The following is a 21,334-nucleotide window of genomic DNA, read 5'->3' on the forward strand; positions in this document are numbered from 1 at the left end:
GGTCAATCGTTAACAGACGATACGGGTAGGCATTTGTTTGTAGATAAGTATGTGGCTAATCTCCTACCGGAGATTGCAAAACGATTAAAATCGAGTGAAAGTTCCTGGGCCACGGCGACCCCTGCTTCTTTGTTAACTATGGCTCAGTATTATGAGCGACAGGAATTGGAGGCTAAGGAAAGTGTTGATAAGAAAGCGAAGGAATTGAAAACAAAGGTGATGTTGGCGCAGGTTCGGGGAACGCAATCTAGAGGGTATGATAGAGGCAGACGAGGAGGGGGTAATGCGTCGTATGGGCGTACGGATATAGCGGAGGATCAATGTGCCTATTGTAAAAAGTTTGGGCATTGTGCTGATGATTGCCCGGTACTTCGTGAGCAACGTAGTCAGCGTGGTAGTGGAGGTGGACGGTCGAGGGGAAGTTATTCGGGGGCGAGAGGTAGTGGAGGTGATCGTGGCAGGTTTGAGGAGAGGGGCCGTGGCCAGGATGAGCGTAACACCTTTGATAGACGGAATCAGTACCAGATATCGGAAGGCGAGAATGTGGAGCATCAGGATTATGTACATGCATAGGATTGCGTAGGACGGGGTAAGGAATCAGTTGAAGTGCCAGTAGATCAGAGTGATCCATACGTATCAGCGGGCATCTTGGGTTCTACTGATCAGTTTCTAGTCGACACAGGGGCTACTCGTAGCGCCTTGTCTAAAAACTTGGTTCCGAGGGCTCCCCTGTCTGGCGATATGATTACATGTATTGGGTTTGATGGCACACCCACTCCCAGCCCATTATCGAAGCCTCTTGCACTTTGTCTCGATAAATTTTTCAGTTTTGGTCAATTTTTGCTCTCTCCCCATACACCAGATAACATCTTGGGCATTGACCTGCTTAAATACTTCCGAGCAACTATACGCTGCGCTCCCGAGGGAGTGGGGGTTATTTTGAATGACAATTACCCTGAATCGGACAGGTTTTGTACTATACAAGACACTGCAGCCTTGGCCTCTCTCCCGCATACGTTATGGGCGACCTCAGACACGGATGTGGGAGAGAAGCGTATTCCACCTATTCGAATTACTGTAAAGGAGGGAGTCTCTTTGCCACGTGTGCCACAGTATAAGATTTCCAGGGAAGGTGAAATTGCCCTGACACAGATTGTCCAAGATTTGATAGCTGCAGGGGTGGTGGAGGAGGTTCCCTACAATGTTTGTAACAGTCCTATTCTCCCGATCCTTAAGAAAGATACTGACGACAAAGTCTATCGTTTTATTATTGATTTGAGAGAAATTAACAAAATTGTCATTCCCCAATCCCCGGTGGTGTCTGACATCACAACATTGCTTACACTGGTGCCACCAACGGCAACAACATTTAGTGTTATTGACTTGAAAAATGCGTTCTTTTCTATCCCTGTTCACCCTGACAGCAGATATTTGTTTGGCTTTACGTTAAATAATAAATCGTGTAGATTTTGTCGTGTTCCTCAAGGTTACACAGAGAGTCCGAGCATCAATAGCCAGGCTTTGAAAAGACAGCTTGATTCCTTTCAGTTGCAATCTGGAGTTGCCCTTATTCAGTATGTCGACGACATTTTGTTGGCTGCTGACACTTATGCACAATGTGAGGAGAGTACGCTTGCTTTACTTTCCTTTTTGGCTCAGCATAATCATAAAGTCTCGAAGAAGAAGCTCCAATACTGTAGACCCAAGGTGACCTACCTCGGTCATCTTTTGTCTAAGGAGGGGCATGCATTAACATCAGATCGAATCCAGGCGATTTTAGATGCACCAGTCCCCCGCACACAGAGAGATGTACGTGCTTTCATAGGTCTAACGTCCTTTTGCAGACAGTGGATCATGGGGTTTTCCCACATTATAAAACCTTTGTTAGCATTACTGTCCAAAACAACACCAATGCCCCTTGACTGGACAGATGAATGTCAAAATGCCTTTGAACAATTGAGACAAGCCCTTTGTTCTGCACCCGTGTTAGGTACACCAGATTATACAAAGATTTTCATGTTGTACGTGCACGAGAAAGATGGGTGCGCGTTATCAGTGTTAGTGCAAGCACACGGGGACAAACAAAGGCCATGCGCATACTTCTCGGCGGTTCTTGACCCTGTAGCACGAGGGTTACCTGGGTGTTTTCGAGCAGTTGCAGCAACAGCAGTAGCTATACGACAGAGTGAGGGAATAGTTTTATCGCATAAATTGTTGGTGCTAGTTCCCCACGCAGTAGATGCCCTGTTAAATCAAACAAAGACTCAATATCTTACCAGTGCACGTTTAACAGGATATGAGCTTACACTTTTGGCGCCACATATCACACTGAAAAGATGCGCTACTCTGAACCCTGCCACTTTATTGCCCTATCCGGTTGAGGAGGGTCAGGAAGAAAAACATCATGATTGTGTTTTCCTGACCGAGGAACAGACAAAGGGTCGTGTCGACTTACAGGATATGCCACTTCCAGATGTGGATGGGGAACTGTGGGTTGATGGATCGTGTTTGAGGCTGCCAGATGGTACGACTTCCGCAGCATACGCGATCACGACACTCAAGACAGTGGTAGAAACAGCTAGAATACCACAGAAATCGGCTCAAGCAGCAGAGCTGATAGCCTTGACAAGAGCCTGTGAATTGAGTGCTGGCCTATGTGTGAACATATACACAGACAGCCGGTACGCCTTCGGAGTAGGGCATGACTTCGGGCTACTCTGGAGAGAACGTGGGTTTTTGACTTCTCATGGAGTACACATTATGCACGGAGAACTAGTGCGTGATCTCTTAAACGCGTTGCCTTGTCCAAAGAAAGTAGCGATTATTAAATGAAGTGCCCACAAAAAGGTCACTGATAAAGTGGGCCAAGGAAATGCTTTTGCGGACAGCATAGCGAGACAAACGGCTATGTCTCGAACTGACTCCCCCATGTGCGTGACACAATCACAGGCTGAGCGATGGTATGATGCTAGAGCAGAGATACTAGATATTCAGAAATCAGCTACTGAATCAGAACTCGCGGCATGGGCAGCAGATGGGGTGCTAGATGATGAGGGTTGTTGGAGAAGCAAAGACATGGAGAAATGGAAATTGCCTGCAGCTTACTTGCAAGCGATGGTTCAGATGACTCACGGATTAGCACATGTGGGAGCTCTTGCGATCACTCGATTGTTATCACGAGTTTGGGAGCATCCCGAGATTGCCAATACAGCCAAGAGAGTAGTGCAGACCTGTCTGATATGTTTACAACACAATCCTGCGAAAGGGACCCATACTCCGAAAGGAGGGTTCGTTCCACCTTCTGCACCATTCGAGGTACTCCAAATGGATTATATCCAGCTTGAGCGTTGCAATAACCTTAAGTATATCCTAGTAGTGGTATGCGCTTTTAGCAAATGGGTTGAGGCCTTCCCAACGAAAGATAATACAGCTTTGACAACAGCTAAGGTGTTGCTTAAGGAGTATTTTCCTCGCTTCAGAATTTGCAAATTTTTGTGGAGCGATAATGGGCCTCATTTTGTCGGGAAAATTGTGGAGTATGTGCTGAAGGGGTTAGGGATCCAGCAGAAGTTTCATGCTGTGTTCCACCCTCAGTCGGCAGGTCTTGTTGAGCGGTACAATGCTACGTTGAAGCTAAAACTGGCTAAGATTGTAGCATCCACGTCATTGAAGTGGCCGGATGCTTTACCGCTAGCATTGCTCTCTCTCAGATCAGTGCCCCACTCTCGAACAGGCCTCACACCGTATGAAGTGGTGTTCGGAAGGCCTATGAATATTTGGGGAGTGCCTAAGCCACGATTGATACATGATGTGCCTTGTATAATGATGAATGACTATTTGGCACGATTGACAAATGATTTGCTTTCTATTCATCAACAGGTTCGAGAAGCGCTCCCTGACAATTCTACTGGAGAGGCTCACAATCTTCGTCCTGGTGACTTTGTGATGTTGAAGTCGTTTGAGAGGGCGAACAGCTTGGAACCGAGGTGGCGTGGCCCCGAGCAGGTCCTCCTGGCTACCCGAACAGCTGTACGGGTGACCAACAGAAAGAGGTGGATACATTCAACTCACTGCCGGCGTGTCTCTCCGGACCTGGTGAATCCTGCCGTGTTGACTGACTACAAGGAGATTCTGGATAAAGAAAAGAGCCCAGCTGTGACGTCGGCCGAAGTCGAGGGAGCCTTCCCGGACCACACTGTTTCTGGACGACAGCGTTACCATCTGCGGCCACGATAAGAAGATTTTTTTTGGTTTTCGAGACTGGTTGGTTACCGCTCTGGGGTTTGTGAAACGGAGACCGGGAATCTCAAGGGGGGGGGATCAGTTCTGCCAAGAGTAGCGACACCCGTCTTGACCCCGGAGAAGAAAACAGCGGCTACCTCGGAGCTCAGCACCGTATTTTTCATTTTTTTAGGTATATATATATATACATTTGAGACTTTGTGAACTTTTCGAACTATTTGAGACTTTGTGAACTCTTTGAACTATGGCGTCCACTGCATCGCGAGATAAAAGAATACTTGGTGCCATCTTATTCGTCTTGACAATTGTGGTAATAGCAGTGATAGCTTGGGTAGTTGAACTTGTGGTACCTGCACGTGAACATTTGCTGCCGACTACCCCGGCTCCATCTGAACATTTTCACTTCACCTTACCCTACCATGAAGAACGACACCGACAGACTTATTTGAACAATAGTTTTATTCAGATTCTGCATCATACTCATAATATGACAAATACGTCCAATTGTTGGGTGTGTGGGATGTTGCCTGGGCATCAGAAGAAAGGGGGCACTCCACTCATTCCACTCCCGTTTTCACATAATGGATCCTGCAATGCCTGGTACACTCTTCTATTTACTTTGCGATGGCCAACGAAAGGGGGGGTGCTTTTTCGTTTGAATAAAATTTGCTATCATGACCGGGATGGGTATCCACGAGCTGAGGGTACTCGCTTTGAATGGGAGGAATACCGCCCCGACAATGCATCTGCACCCCGTATTTACAGCAACCAAAGGAACATTAACGTATCCAGTTCACATGTTATTAATGTTATTGCAACTAAAGCTGATTTGTGCATACGTAATAAAGGTACAATCCCGGTTGGAAAAAGTGAATGCAACACTACACTCACATTTGACAGTCCGAATGGCATATCGTTTGTGGCATCTCGTAATACTTATTTTATCTGTGGAACAAAGGGTTATCATCAGCTCCCGTTGGGATGGTTAGGCACTTGTTACGTATCTTTTGTATTCCCCCCTGTATTCATTGCCCCACCAATGTATCATAATGACTATGTACTTTATCACGACTTCGTGTTGAATCGTGTTAAACGTACTGTTGTTCTGGACGACATCGACCAGACTGATACTGCTTTGCAACAATATGTGGACTTCAATTTGGGATTGTTTTCCTTTGTGGGGGCTGCTTTGAATAGTCGGAAAATACGACGATTGACCCGTGTTGTTGAGGCTGTAGCCAATGATACTGCTATTGCACTAGGGAATATCACCGAAGAACTCCAGATTTCTAGGATTGTTACGCTTCAGAACAGAATGGTTCTAGATGTGGTTCTAGCTGACCGTGGGGGGGCATGTAGAATCATCGGAAGCAGCTGCTGTGTATATGTACCTGATAATTCGCCATCTGTTTATGATGCCATTTCGAAGTTGCACAAAATAGCTGCCAAAATACACCCAGATAATGGAACTTGGACTCTTTCATGATGGTTCTGGTCAACGCTTACAGCTTGGGGTTGGAAACTGTTAACAATTCTATGTGTCATTATTGGGGTACCGTTTTTCATATGCTTATGTATGCAATGTGGTCCTGCCTTATGTTCCATGTGTTTATCGGTCTGCATCCCATCCAGACGTACTCTTGCTCAGAATGAAATGGTACTACATAAAGAAGTTGCTCAAATAATGCTGATTGATATCGAGGATGAATACCCGGACTATGTCCACTATGAGGTAGCTTCAGCTAAACGCTAAAAGGGTCGTCTGTCGTAATTTGACGATGGCTGGGTTAGCGTTTGGCTTTGCTACACGTTATTCTCCTTAACTTAGCTATATTAGAAAACGCAATCTTGTATGTTACGGCGGCCATCTTAGATCATGAGCGGCCTCGTGGCCAGCGTGCCCTTTAGTCCGTTGTCCGTGCCACTGACCACTCAAGTTTGCCCAGCAACAGGCTATTTTTAGTAACGGTCGAGCCTGTACATGCGCAGTCCCAACTGACCAGTCACCCCTCAGGAATGTGCCGCCCAACTGACCAGTGAGATTGTAACCCCTCCCATGAGTTGGCTGTGTTCCAAAAATGACCATATATGTACATAAAGCTCTGTAATTTTGTACCGCCTATCTTTTTATTACCTGTAAACTGTATAAAAGATCGAATCACACCAACGTTCGGTGTGATACTTCTTGCATTACCGAAGGGTGCTGTAGGAATGTACCACCACCCCATGGGGTCTTAATAAACTTGTTCTTTGTACTTTTCAGTTTCCGTGCCAACAGTTCTTTCAGTGTAAGTGGGTTATCTACGGAGCATGTAGGCCTTGGGAACCCAGTACCACACCCCAACAAGCAGGGTTCAAACATAGCAATGATCATAGGTATACAAGTTGCTGCCGAGGGTATCCTTTGAGGGTCTATAAAGCATCCAAACCAACAATGCCCACCCCCGCCATCCCCACCCCTGCACCGCCCTACCCGCTTGAAACCCTAAACAGGCATATACATACATGATCGCATCACAGCACGGGCTAATCCGCAAATTAGAGTGGGAAGTCATGTAATGGTGAGTCTGTCTATGAGATCTTGATTCGTGGATGTGGGAAAGATAGAAAGGTCAATGCCCCGGTACTTGGCCCATGCAGCCCAGATCTTCCCGTGCTTCTGCGGGCAACCCCTGGCCTGAAACACCGCCACTTCGGCAGACATACATTTATCCAATGCGGACTTCCAGGCCGCCACCCCGGGGAGAAGAGGACTTCCATTGTTGGGCTATGTCGCGCTTGGCCAGTGTCCCAGAAAAAGTAGGTGTCTTTTGAATATGTTCCCCCCTGTGTCATCAGTACTGTGAAGGAGGGTTAGGCGAGGATCAGCTGGGAGGTCCCACCCCAGTACCCGCCCCAGGCAGGACAGTACTCCCGACCAAAAATGTCGTAACGCCGTGCAGCCCCAGACCGTGTGTAAAAAGGATCCGTCATCCGACTGGCATCTGAGGCATGTAGGGGATGGAATAGCCCCCATTTTCCAGACATAGAGGCGGGTGTAGTACACCCGATTCAGGTATTTAAACTGGATCAGTCTGTATCTAGATGACACTGCCGAACCCCTAGAACTGGCAAGAGCCTCGGTCCAGTCGTCATCAGAAAGGGTTGGTACATCTGCCTCCCACGCTGCCCGCGTCCGGTGCAGGTTCGTCTTAGTATGCGTGGTCAATGTCTGATATAGCTGGCGGAGTTTGTGTTCCCCCAGATCACCAATCAACAGTCCACCCTCCAGGGGATGAAATTCTGGCAAAGTTGTAAGGTTTTTAATCAGGGGAGACAGAGCGTGGCGAAGCTGGAGATATTTATGGAATTGGGATTTGTGTAGGTCAAACTCCTCCTGCAGCCTTTGGAAGGATTTAAGTGTGGGACCGTGCATCACATCACCCAGTGTCGAGATCCCTATTGTGTCCCACCGACGGAACCCAGGCAAAGCTGCGACCGATCGGAGGCACGTACCCCACCAGAGGGGCATCTCGCAGGTCAGCATACCCCACCTACTTATGGACCTCGAAACACTTCTCCATATCTGGATCACCGTGCGACAGGCTGGGGGGAGAGCCTCCAGGGTAGAGTTACTATACAGGAGATCCAGCAGTGGATACACCTCTAGGAAAAGCTGCTTCACCGCTTTTCCTTTTGAGATCAACTCAGACATCTTGTCATGATGGGCATTGAGAATTTGCATACAAATATACCCCCAAACAGAATTGTTACAAACAATTTGCAATCTACTTGAAACTAGGAGCCATTCCCATCAAGTTCCTACCTCATTCATTGCTGACTGTGCAAATTTAGCACTCAGTAGGAATTACTTCATTTTTGAAAATCATTTTTTTCAACAAGTCAAAGGTATGGCTACGGTGCAGTCTTCGCTTCATATGAATTACATTTTCTGATTATCATCTGTACCCGACTGTGCTTTTTGTTATTGTTTTGTTATACTTTTTGTACCATTTTAAAATTTGAGCCATTTTTCACTTTATGTTTACATACTTCCAGCACAGACGCTGAACCTGCATGTCTAATGTTCATAATAGGTACCAGAGACCTATGGTTTTCATTTGATTGGTTCCTTTCCTAATCAATCAATTACGTTTCAATAATGAGTACTGATAATGCATTCCAGGCAATGTCCTCTTTTGTAGCATTGCATTTTTGTCACATCTTTACTCATTTTCCTGGTCTTAAAAATGGCTGCTACTTTAGCATACTTCCAAATGGCCGATGAGCATACAGATCTAGGTTTCACAGCCAGTACGAATGACCCGCTTTTTTTTTTTTTTAAGACGAGCAGCAATGTAATTTTTGCTGCTGCTGGTAACGAGCTTCCTTGCCGTGTACCTTTACACCCTTGTTGCCAGTCACAAGCTTTCTGCTAGTTCATTCAAGCAACTCTCTATTCAAGACTTTGGTGCCTGCTTATTAGTAATGGATGCATTTCATTTTCATAGCCTAAATAATTGTTGACGCTAACAAAACCCTTTTATCGGTATGTATACACATCTCGGTTTTTGCTTTTGATTATATTTCACGCTTTTGAGGGGGCGAATTTTGCGAATTCGCGATTCGTGAATTTGCGGATTTGCGAATTCGCGATTCGCAAAATTCGCGAATTCGCGCAAATTTGCGGATTTTTTTATTTTTGCGAGTTCGCGGGGCGCTTGGCGTGTTCGCGGGGCCCTTTGCGTGTTCGCGGGGCGCTTTGCGTGTTCGCAGGTTTTTTTTGTGCAAGCCGGCAATGCGCCCTCTGGTTCATCACTGCCACCCTCTCGTTTTTTGTGCCCTTCTGCCCTCTGCCCTACTCATTTTTTGTGCCCTTCTACACTCTGCCCCACTCGTTGTTGTGACCTTGTGCCCCTTGCCCCACTCGTTTTGTGTGCCCTTCTGCCCTCTGCCCCACTTGTTGCAGTGCCCTTATGCCCTCTGCCCCACTCTGTGACCTTCTGCCCTCTGCCCCACTCCTGTTTTATTTTAGAATGGCACCGGCAAGCTGCCAGCGCCATCCTAAAATAGTTACTAAATTAGCTTCATCAGGAAGCACTAATAGATAAAATAAAGCAGGTGCTCGAGCACCTGCTTATTTTATCTATTGGTGCTTCCTGTTGAAGCTAACTTTGTAACTATTTTAGGATGGCGCTGGCAGCTTGCCGGCGCCATCCTAAAATAGTTGCAACAACTTCAAGCTTGAAGGCTTGAACTTTTGCCTCCCGGATCCGCCGCTCGCGAATTTGCGGATTTTCGGTAAATTCGCGGGAGTTCGCGGAGCGCGAATTTACCGAAAATTCGCAAAATCCACAAGCGGAACGGATTTTGTGCTCATGCTTAGCACCAATATCTTAAATCACAATTTGTGTGCAGTGGATAATACTTTTTTTCTCTCACTGTAACTGTATCACGACCACTTAATTCACTTTTTACCTAAACATATACTTTTATTATCATGTCTCTATTAATGATAAATCACTAGGAGTCACCAACTCACTTCTTTTAACTAAAACTGTGCTGAGGTTGGTCTTGCGGGCTCCAAACATCAGAGACCGAAACGTTGATGGTACATCCATTTCTTCTCTATAATGTGATTTGAGGAACTAAGTCCAAGTATCTTTTGCTTCATCTAAAAGCTGATACCTTAGATAAGATTGGACTGATCATGCCTTGCTTCATGATCTATGATCTCTTTAATTGACTTTCTTCAGATATGGATAATGCATAATTGTTTTGCAAATTATGCAGCCCATGTTCTATTTTGTAATCTGACTTTCATTGCTAAGTAACTTTATTTAGAATATATAATTTTTCTTGTACGTCTGTTTCATTTCCTTTTTTTATCAGCTCTGTTGTTTACAATACTTTGGTTTATTGGTATGCACCATATGATTGAATCCTAATGCTATCTATCAGGCATGGAACATACTAAATTGATTACTTTTTTTATAGTAAAAGATTCCCTTGTTGACCTTTTACCTTAACTTTGAACTGGAAACAATGCATTGGTGAATTGTTAATTCGAAACTGCTGGTCTGCCTTTCATTGAGGGTGGCAATGCCATCTGTATTTCAATTGGGGCAGATATCTCTCTGAGGGTAGGTACAGTGAGTGATGGCATGCACCTGCACGAGTATGAGAGTGGAGACCCTGGGACCCCCTTTCTTCCATTTCAATGGGCGCACTCTGGGGCAGAGGGGCACTTATTGTGCGCCACCTTTATGTGGCACACAGTCAGTGTGACTCTTGATGATCTCTTTGCCTCTGCTCCTATGTTTGTAATACAGCATGCAAGCAAAGGCATCATATTCTCTCATTTGCATGCAAATGAGGGAAAGCACCCATGGGATAGTGCCAGCACACATTTATACTGACTAAATCTGTATGACAGAAGTGGCCATGCAAGCGTCTGCGGCCCTTTCTTTAACATCAAAGTTCACCAGGAGTGCAAAAGGCAGGTAGACACACCTATTATGCCTCATGGGTACTTACTGTAAAACTGCTTGCCTGTCGTTTGTGGGAACCAGACATTCACCAATGTTAGGTTCGAGAGCCCAGCTGACTCTTTTGTTCAGTCTACCTTCTGTGCTCTTCAAAAAGGCAACCTTCCCACTGCGCATCTTCTGGAGGAAGGGGAAGATTAGTGTTTCATGAAAAAAATATATCAATGTGAATATGGAAAATTCTTTGAGGAGCCAACCGAGAAAGAACAATCTGATTGATTAATTTTGTTTTTTTATAGATATTTCAGATTATGCAATATATTAATAACCAGTACATATGCAACCAATGCGTTCTTATAGATTATACACACTTTGGAATTGCAAAATTGTCCCAGCTGAAATGATATTCTCCATGGTTGGTGATTTCCAATTCTGAGCTAAAGGGTGCTTACCCAAAATCAAGACCAGATCAATAATCTGATGTTGATACTTTGCGGGTGTGCGTCATGCCCAGAATCAATAGGCTAGGGTTGTCCGCTTGGCAAATGCCAGTGATCCTGGTGGTAACAGAGCAAAAATGCCTCAAAAACCCCCTTAGTGACAGACATCTCCAGAACATGTGAAGATGCCTTTAAATTGGGGGAAAGGCATCTTGTACAGTTGTCCAGATGGGAGGAACATCCTGTTCAATCGCTTAGAGGTTAAATGTATACGCTGGGTGAGATGACCGTAAAATGAGCACTGTCTTTGGGTAAGCAAATATTTAAGTCCACTGTTTTTCAGATATATTAAAGTATAAATCACGTTCCCACATCACCATTAGCGTAAAGAAATCAAACCCTGCCATGCCTGTGAATGCTATGTATAGTCTCGAAATGGCTTTTCTAATAATTAATGTTGTCAGGGTTCCAAGTAGTTTTAAGTGTATTTGTTACTGTCATGAAAAACATAATCTGTCCTAATATGAATTGGAAAGTCCTGATTTAGTGTCTCAAATGTGTAGTAACCATTGTTTGTAAATAAATTGCCTATGGTTGAGATACCGAGCTCCTCCCAGGCTTGTTTATGAAGTCTATAACATCCTATCACATCTCAAACCATCCGCACACACTAAAGACCCTCTCCCCTCCTCACTTGACCAAGATCTCAAACACATCATTGTCCCCTACTGGGCCACCATCATTAACGCCTCCCTCTCAACAGGGAATGTCCCCCCCTCCCTTCAACTCGGACAAATCACCCCTATTCCTAAAAATCCTAAAGCTGATCCTAATGACCCCAACAACCTCTGACCCATCTCCAACCTTCCCCTCCTCTCCAAAGCTCTTGAAAAGTGCGCCCTTCTTCAACTGGACGAACACATTAACACATTCAACCTTCTTGACCCCCTTCAATCAGGCTTCCGCAAAGGTTGTAGCATGGAAACTGCGCTGCTCAACATAGTCGATGACATACACCTGGCCCTGGACAAGGGTGAGTCTTACCTACTCATCCTTCTAGACCTAACCGCTGCTTTTGACATGGTATACCCCCCGACCTTACTCAATACACTCAGGGATCGCTTTGGCCTGAATGGCATTGTCCTTAACTGGTTCGCCTCCTACTTCCAACACAGAACACAACAAATTAAAATTCTTAACTCCCTAGTCTCGAAATGGCTTTTCTAATAATTAATGTTGTCAGGGTTCCAAGTAGTTTTAAGTGTATTTGTTACTGTCATGAAAAACATAATCTGTCCTAATATGAATTGGAAAGTCCTGATTTAGTGTCTCAAATGTGTAGTAACCATTGTTTGTAAATAAATTGCCTATGGTTGAGATACCGAGCTCCTCCCAGGCTTGTTTATGAAGTCTATAACATCCTATCACATCTCAAACCATCCGCACACACTAAAGACCCTCTCCCCTCCTCACTTGACCAAGATCTCAAACACATCATTGTCCCCTACTGGGCCACCATCATTAACGCCTCCCTCTCAACAGGGAATGTCCCCCCCTCCCTTCAACTCGGACAAATCACCCCTATTCCTAAAAATCCTAAAGCTGATCCTAATGACCCCAACAACCTCTGACCCATCTCCAACCTTCCCCTCCTCTCCAAAGCTCTTGAAAAGTGCGCCCTTCTTCAACTGGACGAACACATTAACACATTCAACCTTCTTGACCCCCTTCAATCAGGCTTCCGCAAAGGTTGTAGCATGGAAACTGCGCTGCTCAACATAGTCGATGACATACACCTGGCCCTGGACAAGGGTGAGTCTTACCTACTCATCCTTCTAGACCTAACCGCTGCTTTTGACATGGTATACCCCCCGACCTTACTCAATACACTCAGGGATCGCTTTGGCCTGAATGGCATTGTCCTTAACTGGTTCGCCTCCTACTTCCAACACAGAACACAACAAATTAAAATTCTTAACTCCCTATCTTGCCCAACTCCTGTCTCCCTTGGTGTACCACAAGGATCCATCCTCTCTCCTGCTCTGTTCAACCTCTTTATGGAACCCCTCACCCTGGTACTCAAACAAGCCAAAATCAATTACCACCTGTACGCTGATGACACTCAACTGTACTATAAAGTAAAAACCCATTCTGACATCCTACACCTAAACTCAGCACTTACCAAGATCCAAACCTAGTTCCACTGCAACCATCTTAAACTCAACCCTAACAAAACTGAGATTATCCCCTTCTCGCCTAAGAACAACCCTCTCCCCATTCAATCATGGATAGCGGACCTCAATGCCCTTAATTGCCCTCTCTCCCTCGCAGAATCTGTCAAATCTCTTGGCATCACCATCAACAATAATCTTACTCTTAACTCCCACATTAAAAACACAGCAAAAAGTGCACTTTTCACTCTCCGACATCTCAAAAAAATCAAACCCTTTATTCCGCAGAGACCTCAAAGTTATTGCCCAATCACTGGTCCTTTCCAAAATCGACTACGGAAATGCCCTTCTCTCTGATGCCCCCAAAATCCATCTTGCCCCCATCAAATCCGTCCTTAACCTCGCAGCCAGACTCACCACCAACTGTAAGCGTTTTGAACACATCTCACCCGCCCTCAAGGCCCTTAAATGGCTCCCCATTGAAGGTAGATCCTCCTACAAAATTGCCTGTATCACACACAAAGCCCTCTATCGGAAGACTCCACCCTACCTATCAACTAAACTGAAAAAAGCTGGCAGCTCCCGAACCCTGAGAAGCACCAATTCTCTCCTCCTTATACCCCTTCTCCTCAAAAAAAGCTCCTCTCAATCCCGCTCCTTCTCTGGCAATGCCCCAACCATCTGGAACAACCTCCCCAAAGACCTTCGCTGCAACCCCTCCTATGCCAACTTTAAAAGAAACCTTAAATTACACTTCCTCACTAAATATATATATATTTTTTTAAAACTTTTGAAAACCTTTATTGTGCAGTGGTAAAAGTACAAATACGGGCCTACAACCATAAGGCCGGCCACGAAAACTGTTGAAGCACTGGCGCAGGCATTACGTCGACACAATAGCACATGAGGATCATAGACAAAAATTGAGGGTTACACTGTAAAACAACGTGGTATCGTGTCTCAGGAGCAGTGAGGTTAATTTTAAAGGTTTTTTGTTGCAACTATTTAAGTCCGACTGTCCTGTTATAATGCAAAATCAAAACTAAGGTTAGAGAAACAGGGTCCGTGTTGGTGTAGCGTAACAATAGCGGTACTTCCACCATACAGTTCAACAACTCAAGAGTCAAGTTCTCGCAGGCGGCCTGGGGGCTCAAAATGTGAACATCAGGGGCAATAGGACTCGCAGCCTAACAAACGTTCACCTCCACCCGCCCGCTCTCAGTCCCAACACAGACCCAAGATAAAGTAAAGATAAAAAGAAAAAAAAAGGAGGAAAAAACAAGGCACCATAGAAACCGAAACTAGAAAACCAAAACCCCCTCCCCCAACCCCCACCCTACACGCATGCAGAGGCTACGGCCTACCCCCCCCCCCCCAGCAGTGTGTCTGTCGCCCAATAAACCCGAAATTTAGTAAAAGAAGAAGAGAAGAAAGAAAAAGAAGAAAAATAATACCTGAGAGTAAGAGAAGAAAATCCTAATCTAAACTCCCACAAGAAACCTAAACCCGGAGGAGGGCCAGGAACACCTAAACCGGGACTCCCAGCCCGCACCAAATCTACGCCCCATCTACTGTAACCCACAAAGAACAAGCCAATTGCAGCCGTAGGTGAGGAAAAATATCACTACTATAGCCTCTCAGTACATCCAAAAAGTGATACAGTCCAGTTCATAACCAGCAGAACAAGTAAAACATAGTGGAGACGTCTCCATCAGCACTTACCCCCGGACTGCCTGTCCACATGAACCCCCACCCCAAGGACATGAATCAGCAACTGTGCCAATCAGTTACAACCTTATGTGGGGAAAAATATTACACAGAGCATATTAAGAAATTCAAAGATGATAGTCCAGTCCGGGTCTCCGCCAGCCAAACAACACAATCAGCGCAAAGAATGCCGTCAACCCTGGCCCGAGCGCTGAAAACCTTCCAAACATGGCCACCGCTGAAAGCAAGCCGAAAGCAGAACAAAGAACCAAGATGGTCGTCCCCGATGAAGAAGAAGCATAAGAGGATGAAATGGATGCCCCCATTCACCAGTAAGTCCAGTGTCAAAAAGGACGAGCGTATCAACGCTTACAAGAGGAAGCACACTTAGTCGATGAAGAGAAGAAGCTCCGGGGGCAAAAGCGGCAGGGAGGACCAACAACCGGAGAGCCAGCAAGCGATGTAAAGGCGGCGACTGCAGAGGCAGAGTCTCAGGTCTCGGGGTGGGGAGAGACAATGTAACTGAGTTTCCATCTATGGGTAGATCCGAGTCATTGTATCCAGGGATCGCCCGCTTCACTGTATACGCTTGCTGAGACACAGTAACCATTTCAGGAGTGTTTGTAGGTGGCAGGGAGCCAGATCGCCTCAGGCGCCCCAGTGCGGATGTCGCCTCGTCAATCTTGTGACCCAGCTGTCGAGCGTTCTGCTGCCATGTATTCCTCAAGTCCGCAATGGCCCCCAGAATATCACCACAATTCAGGACCCGCTGCAGTCCCGTACCAAACGAGCCTTGGGTCGACATCGTCGGTCCGTCATGGTGGGTAAGGGCAGGCGGGACAGGGCGTACCGGGGATAGAGAAGCGCTCTCCTCCCCGTCTTTAGAGACCGGCGCCATCTTCACCACCTCAATAGGATCACAGTGGAGGGAGAGGGGCGACGTCGGTATCAAGAAGCGTCAGGCAGGGGCGCCGGTGAAAGCACGGCTCACTGTTCAGAACGGCGCACAATGAGCGCCCTTTCGCTGCCGGACCATTAGGCTGCTCTCAGGCAGAGAAGGCACCGCAAGATGGAGTCGACTCAGCCCATCAGCGAACACAACAAAGTGAGGCGAAGGGGGAAGGGATCCTGTCCCGCCAGTACACATCGCCACCAAGCAGGGAGTCTCACCGGATCGGGGAAGGGCCACACCGTCTCCCTCTTTAGGCAGCAGCGCAACCTCGAACATCGGCGCCTCCACAAGCCGTCCTACCGGCACCGGTATAGCAGGGTCCAGGGGCAGCAACGGCAGTCGACTTGCGCAGCGGGTTCTCCGTCCAAACAGCCAGTAGAGACCTCGAAAGAACGCGGTTGCAAGCAGCGCGTTTAATCCATCGTGTCACCGCAACATATATGCAGGATTAATAGCAGGATGCCGGTGCGGGAGTGAGAGGCTCGCGGAGCCGGGAGCCTACACGTCCGTCCTGTCGGCCATCTTGGCTCCTCCTGCCTCACTAAATATTGGGGAATGTAGCCCCCTACTCTCCTCTCTGTAAATTTGCTTCCTGCATCGCTCTGCTGCCTTTTTGAGTCCTCCTTGCAGACTGTAAAATAGCTATATATTTTGACATTTTGTTTCTTGTAAATGTCGTTCTGCATATATGATCTGCACTCCTCACACTTTGTACTTTAAATGGTTCCTCTAACTTGTATCTAACCAAATATGGAACTTGATTTTGCTGCTTTTCTGTGTATTAGCCCCGTTATGTTAAGCGCTCTGATACCCTTAGGTGGAGCTAGCACTATATAAAACCTTCAAAATAAATAAAAAAAATTAAAAAATTCACCTTAGCTGCGGTACGTGCCATATTGAGAAATTGGGCGCGAACGCACTCCGTGTGGTGGTTTTACGAAGTGTTCTGTTCTAGCAGTAACCTTCCACCTCCAAGAGGGAATCCTGCCCCAATCTATCCAGAGCTGTTGTCATCAATCACATCCACATGGTTGTATGATGCGATATCGCAGACATAGATATCTCGCGCATTTATATTGCGGCTTTTAAATCGCAACGACGATGACATCGGCAATTTAAACATCGCGCGTTGTTGCGCCGCTAATGCGGCCTTTTTAATTGGATCGCGTGTTATATCGCCGACATTACATCGCGCGACATAACAACGCGATGTTTGTGCCCTACAGCTGTCCCACTGTAAACAACAGTTGTTATTGTTACCGAATAATGAGGCTCAGGTTATCAACTTTTGAAGGTGGACAGGCGAAGCTGGTCTCCTGCAAGTACTGGAATCACGTAGTCACCTTGCCCGCCTGCGATAAGATGGTCAAAATATCTAAATTAGAAATAGAATACTTGAAAATGAGGCCCATTTAGAAAAGTAATGAACACTGACAAAAGGTGTGCATGAAGGCAGGTCTATGGGTGCACCTATAGAGGGAGCTGTGGGCTCTTATAAGACACTTGTTGGTGCTGATATTTCTCAGTAATTCACTCCACCAAAGCAACCTCTATAGCTGAAGGTTTATAATTTTTTTCCCTTATGCAATTAGTTGGTATCATTTTGTTTTAATGATCATTACCCGTATCATAGATGCACACCTTGGCCAAAGCACATGAGGATGGAACACCAAAATTGCCTTTAGTGAAAAGTTGTTTCATCAATGGACAGAGAGGCAAGTCTTCCTCTTAAGTGGCAGGAGTATTGTTTTGGCTGGAACCTCTGCACTTTCTCAGATCTGATGTCCAGGATGTATTTCTTAAAACAAGCCCTCAAGCAAGAAACTAAAGCCCTAGCAATGCAGTTGCAAGGACATTAAATTCTGTGGTGCTCAGTCGTTCAACGTGGTGGCTGTTAGGTGCAAAATACTTTCACATCGTTCAAAAAAAAACCAAAGATCATTTAAAATGACAACGTTGCTTTTATTTTAACCAGTACACTTTATGAGCCATATCGTCGCTGGTCTGAGGGCTCATAAACTGCTTCAAGAAAAGGTATTTCCGCTTAACAAAGGTGTAAACGCCTGTGCAAGTGTTCTAGAAAATAATTGGGAACAGCCTTCCTAGGCGCTTTGTGCCAAGGGATGATGGTTCTGCACCTCTGCATCAAAGCGCTGCAGGGTGCTTCACCATGCTTTACCTCGCTGACACCTGGAAGAAATTGCGATGTCATTTACAAGTGGGTCTGAAAAGGGGGGTTTGGGGGGCAGCCGAGCCGCGAGGTCTGCCCCCGGGCAGATTTGGGAGGGGGAAAGGGGGGAGAACAAGCGAGCGGCCATTTTGCCACGTTGGGCTGGCTGGGGATAGCCCAAAAGCAGCCCAAAAGGAATTTTGTAGCCCAAAGGATAAATAGCGATCCCGAGTAGTCCCAGCCACCATTTTAGGTACTGAGACCTGCTGGCTGGGAACGTTTCAGTCAGGAGCTTTTTGTCAGGCGTTTCTTGGGAAGCTTTCGCATGTTTTAAGTCGGGGGCATGGCGAGGGGCGAGTCCTCAAGGCACTACGCCTTCTGGGCGATGCGGGCACCCGGCGCGGAGAACAAGCGAGCGGCCATTTTGCCACGTTGGGCTGGCTGGGGATAGCCCAAAAGCAGCCCAAAAGGAATTTTGTAGCCCAAAGGATAAATAGCGATCCCGAGTAGTCCCAGCCACCATTTTAGGTACTGAGACCTGGTGGCTGAAAACGTTTCAGTCAGGAGCATTTTGTCAGGCGTTTCTTGGGAAGCTTTCGCATGTTTTAAGTCGGGGGCATGGCGAGGGGCGAGTCCTCGAGGCACCACGCCTGCTGGGCGATGCTGGCTCCCGGTGCGGCGTGCCTTCGTGGGCGTGGCGGCGGCCGCCATCGCCTGCGCGCCGCCATGGAAGTTTGCGCGTCCCCAGGTCGGTTTCACAGGGCTGCGCAGATGTCAGGACCGCGGCCCTGGTTGTGACGGGCGGTGCGGGAAAAATGAAGCAGGGAGGGCGGACGAGGCGCGCTGCCAGTGGCACCTCGCCGTCCTTAGGAATGGAGTCTGCGGGGAGGGCGGGGGCGGGGCGGCAGGAGACAGCGGGTGGGCAGCGATGCGGAGCAGTGTTGCGGCCGCCCTGGCGCGGCGGGCGAGGTCGGGGAGGCTCTGCCAGTGAGCGGGGCCTCCCGGGCGTTTTGTGCAACGGGCGGGAAAGGGGGCGGGAGGGGAGGGGTGGGAGTGCAGGCCTCAGGATCGGGGGCGAGAGAGAGAGCGTGCAGGGAAATGGGGCAGGTAGGGGGAAAAGGGGCCGGGGATGTCGACAAGGGGAGGAGGCCCACCACAGAAGGGGAGTCAGGAGAGCCCCTCACCTGCCTGGCAGGGGGCCGCAGGCGAAGCAGAGAGGGGCACGAAGGCTGGCAAGAAGGGTGCAAGGGGGGACGGTCCTGGGTGGCCGTGGAAGGGGGGGGGAGTTGGTCCCAGGTGGTCGGTGGGGGGGAGGGGAACCAGGGGACGGTGAAGGGGGCATGCGGGGGGGGGGTTTCTCCCCAGCAATGATAAGACTCAGAGGGCAGTGAAAGGGAGCGGGAGGGGTTAGAGGTGTTCGAGTCATGGGGTGCCGGCGGAGGGTTTGGGTGGAAGGGGGGGAGCTCGCCGTGGGAGGGGGGATGGGGGTAGGGGGGTTAATATGGAGAGAGTAAAGGGGGTCGGGGTAAGGGGGGCGGGGTGAGGGGGGCACGCAGTTTCAGGGTCCCAGTAAACCAGCGGTACCTTTTCTTTGGCAGGGGGACGGCCGGCGTGGGGCTCCAGACTTGGTATGGCTGGGGGCTGCCCGGCGGCACCAAGGAGAAGCAGGGCTGTGCTTCCTGCAGCAGGCCCGGAGTACGCGAGGGTCTCGTCGCGGCTGGTTTACGAAGGCCCCAGGCGGGCTCGCCGGTCCCTCCATCCACAGGGCGCCCAGAGGCTTGGGGATCGTTAGCGGCCATGGAGCAACGGCACGGGGGGAATACTTGACTAGTCTTGGCATCGAAGATAAAATAGTGGTCAGCAAATGTAATCTTTGCACATTTACCAATCAAATCAGCTGGGGACTTGATGAGGGCTTCGCCCTTTTTATAAGACACTGCTGATGACATGGGGGGCTACAATTGTGGAATGCTCGCGTGCAAGCTTTCTATGTTCTTGGGGCCAAGGATATTCATTTCGTTGTCATATGCTTTTCCTTCTACACGGTTAATCACACTTGTACTATCTCTAGCATAGGATTTCGTCAGTACCACATCAGGCTTTCTGGAAACCTCAATGTATTTGGCCAGTAGTGGTAAGATAGATTGGCAACCTGCAACAATCGGTCTACCTGGAGGATTGGGTGGTCCTTACGCATGCGGCAATGGTAAGCTTAAGTCACTCTTAGATAGAACGAGGTGGTTGTGTTAGCTGAGACAATCTTAAGTCTAGATATGGGAATAAAGGAGGAGTCCTATTGTTATGCAAAGCTATGGTTGGATGTTGACCTACATTGGACAGGAGTTGCGGTATATTTCTTTTCCCGACACATTAGTTCCAATATATACAAGAATAAGCTATCGCGAGATTTACAGATGAAGGACGCGTCGTTATGGTTAGTGATCTTTTTCGACAAGCGGCCTTTAAGGGCCAGAAAAAGGGTTTTTTGGGGGGATCATGAGTACCCCTGAGTGGGTAGCAGTGGGTAGGTTGCTTGTATACTGAGGTGGCGGCTGGCAAGGTCGGGCAGGAGTTTGTGTTAATCGCCTGTGCGAGGTTTGGTCATGTAACCATATAAGAGATCTCTATTTCGGGTGGGAATAGAGACCTTAGACGGGGTAAAAGGCAACAGTAACTCTAAGCCTTTAAGGTTGTCCAAAGTTGTTGCAGAGAAGTATCGGGGATATTGGGTCTATTAGCCACGTGCCCGTTTTGTTAGAGGCAAAGTCAGGCATGAGACTCCATACCATTATGGCGACACGTTTCTGTGCAGTTGGGTCACGTAATCGCAGGAACGACCATAGCGTAGCTGCACCGCGCCAGCGAAGCACTCGACTGTTGAAGCGAGCGAAGTGAGAGGATGATTGATTTAGGCAACCATTCGTACGGTAAGTTTCTACCGTGGCTGGGGTTTGTTAGGTTGTACAACGCTATGCACGGAACTCGGTCCTTACTTTAGTTTGTCAGGTTATGTTTCCTTTTGAGGTTGCACGGGCAAAGTACAGGGGATGTAAGTACAGTTGGATTCGTTCATGGGGGTCGTTAAGGTCTCATAACACGATAGAATATCGGTACTGTTGAGTGCATGTGTTCAATTTTAGTTTCTTCTAAAAGCTAGGCGGAAGGTAAGATATACGGATTGGTGC

Source organism: Lissotriton vulgaris, chromosome 3_1 (assembly GCF_964263255.1).
Source record: "Lissotriton vulgaris chromosome 3_1, aLisVul1.2, whole genome shotgun sequence".
In the NCBI taxonomy this organism is placed as follows: Eukaryota; Metazoa; Chordata; class Amphibia; order Caudata; family Salamandridae; genus Lissotriton; species Lissotriton vulgaris.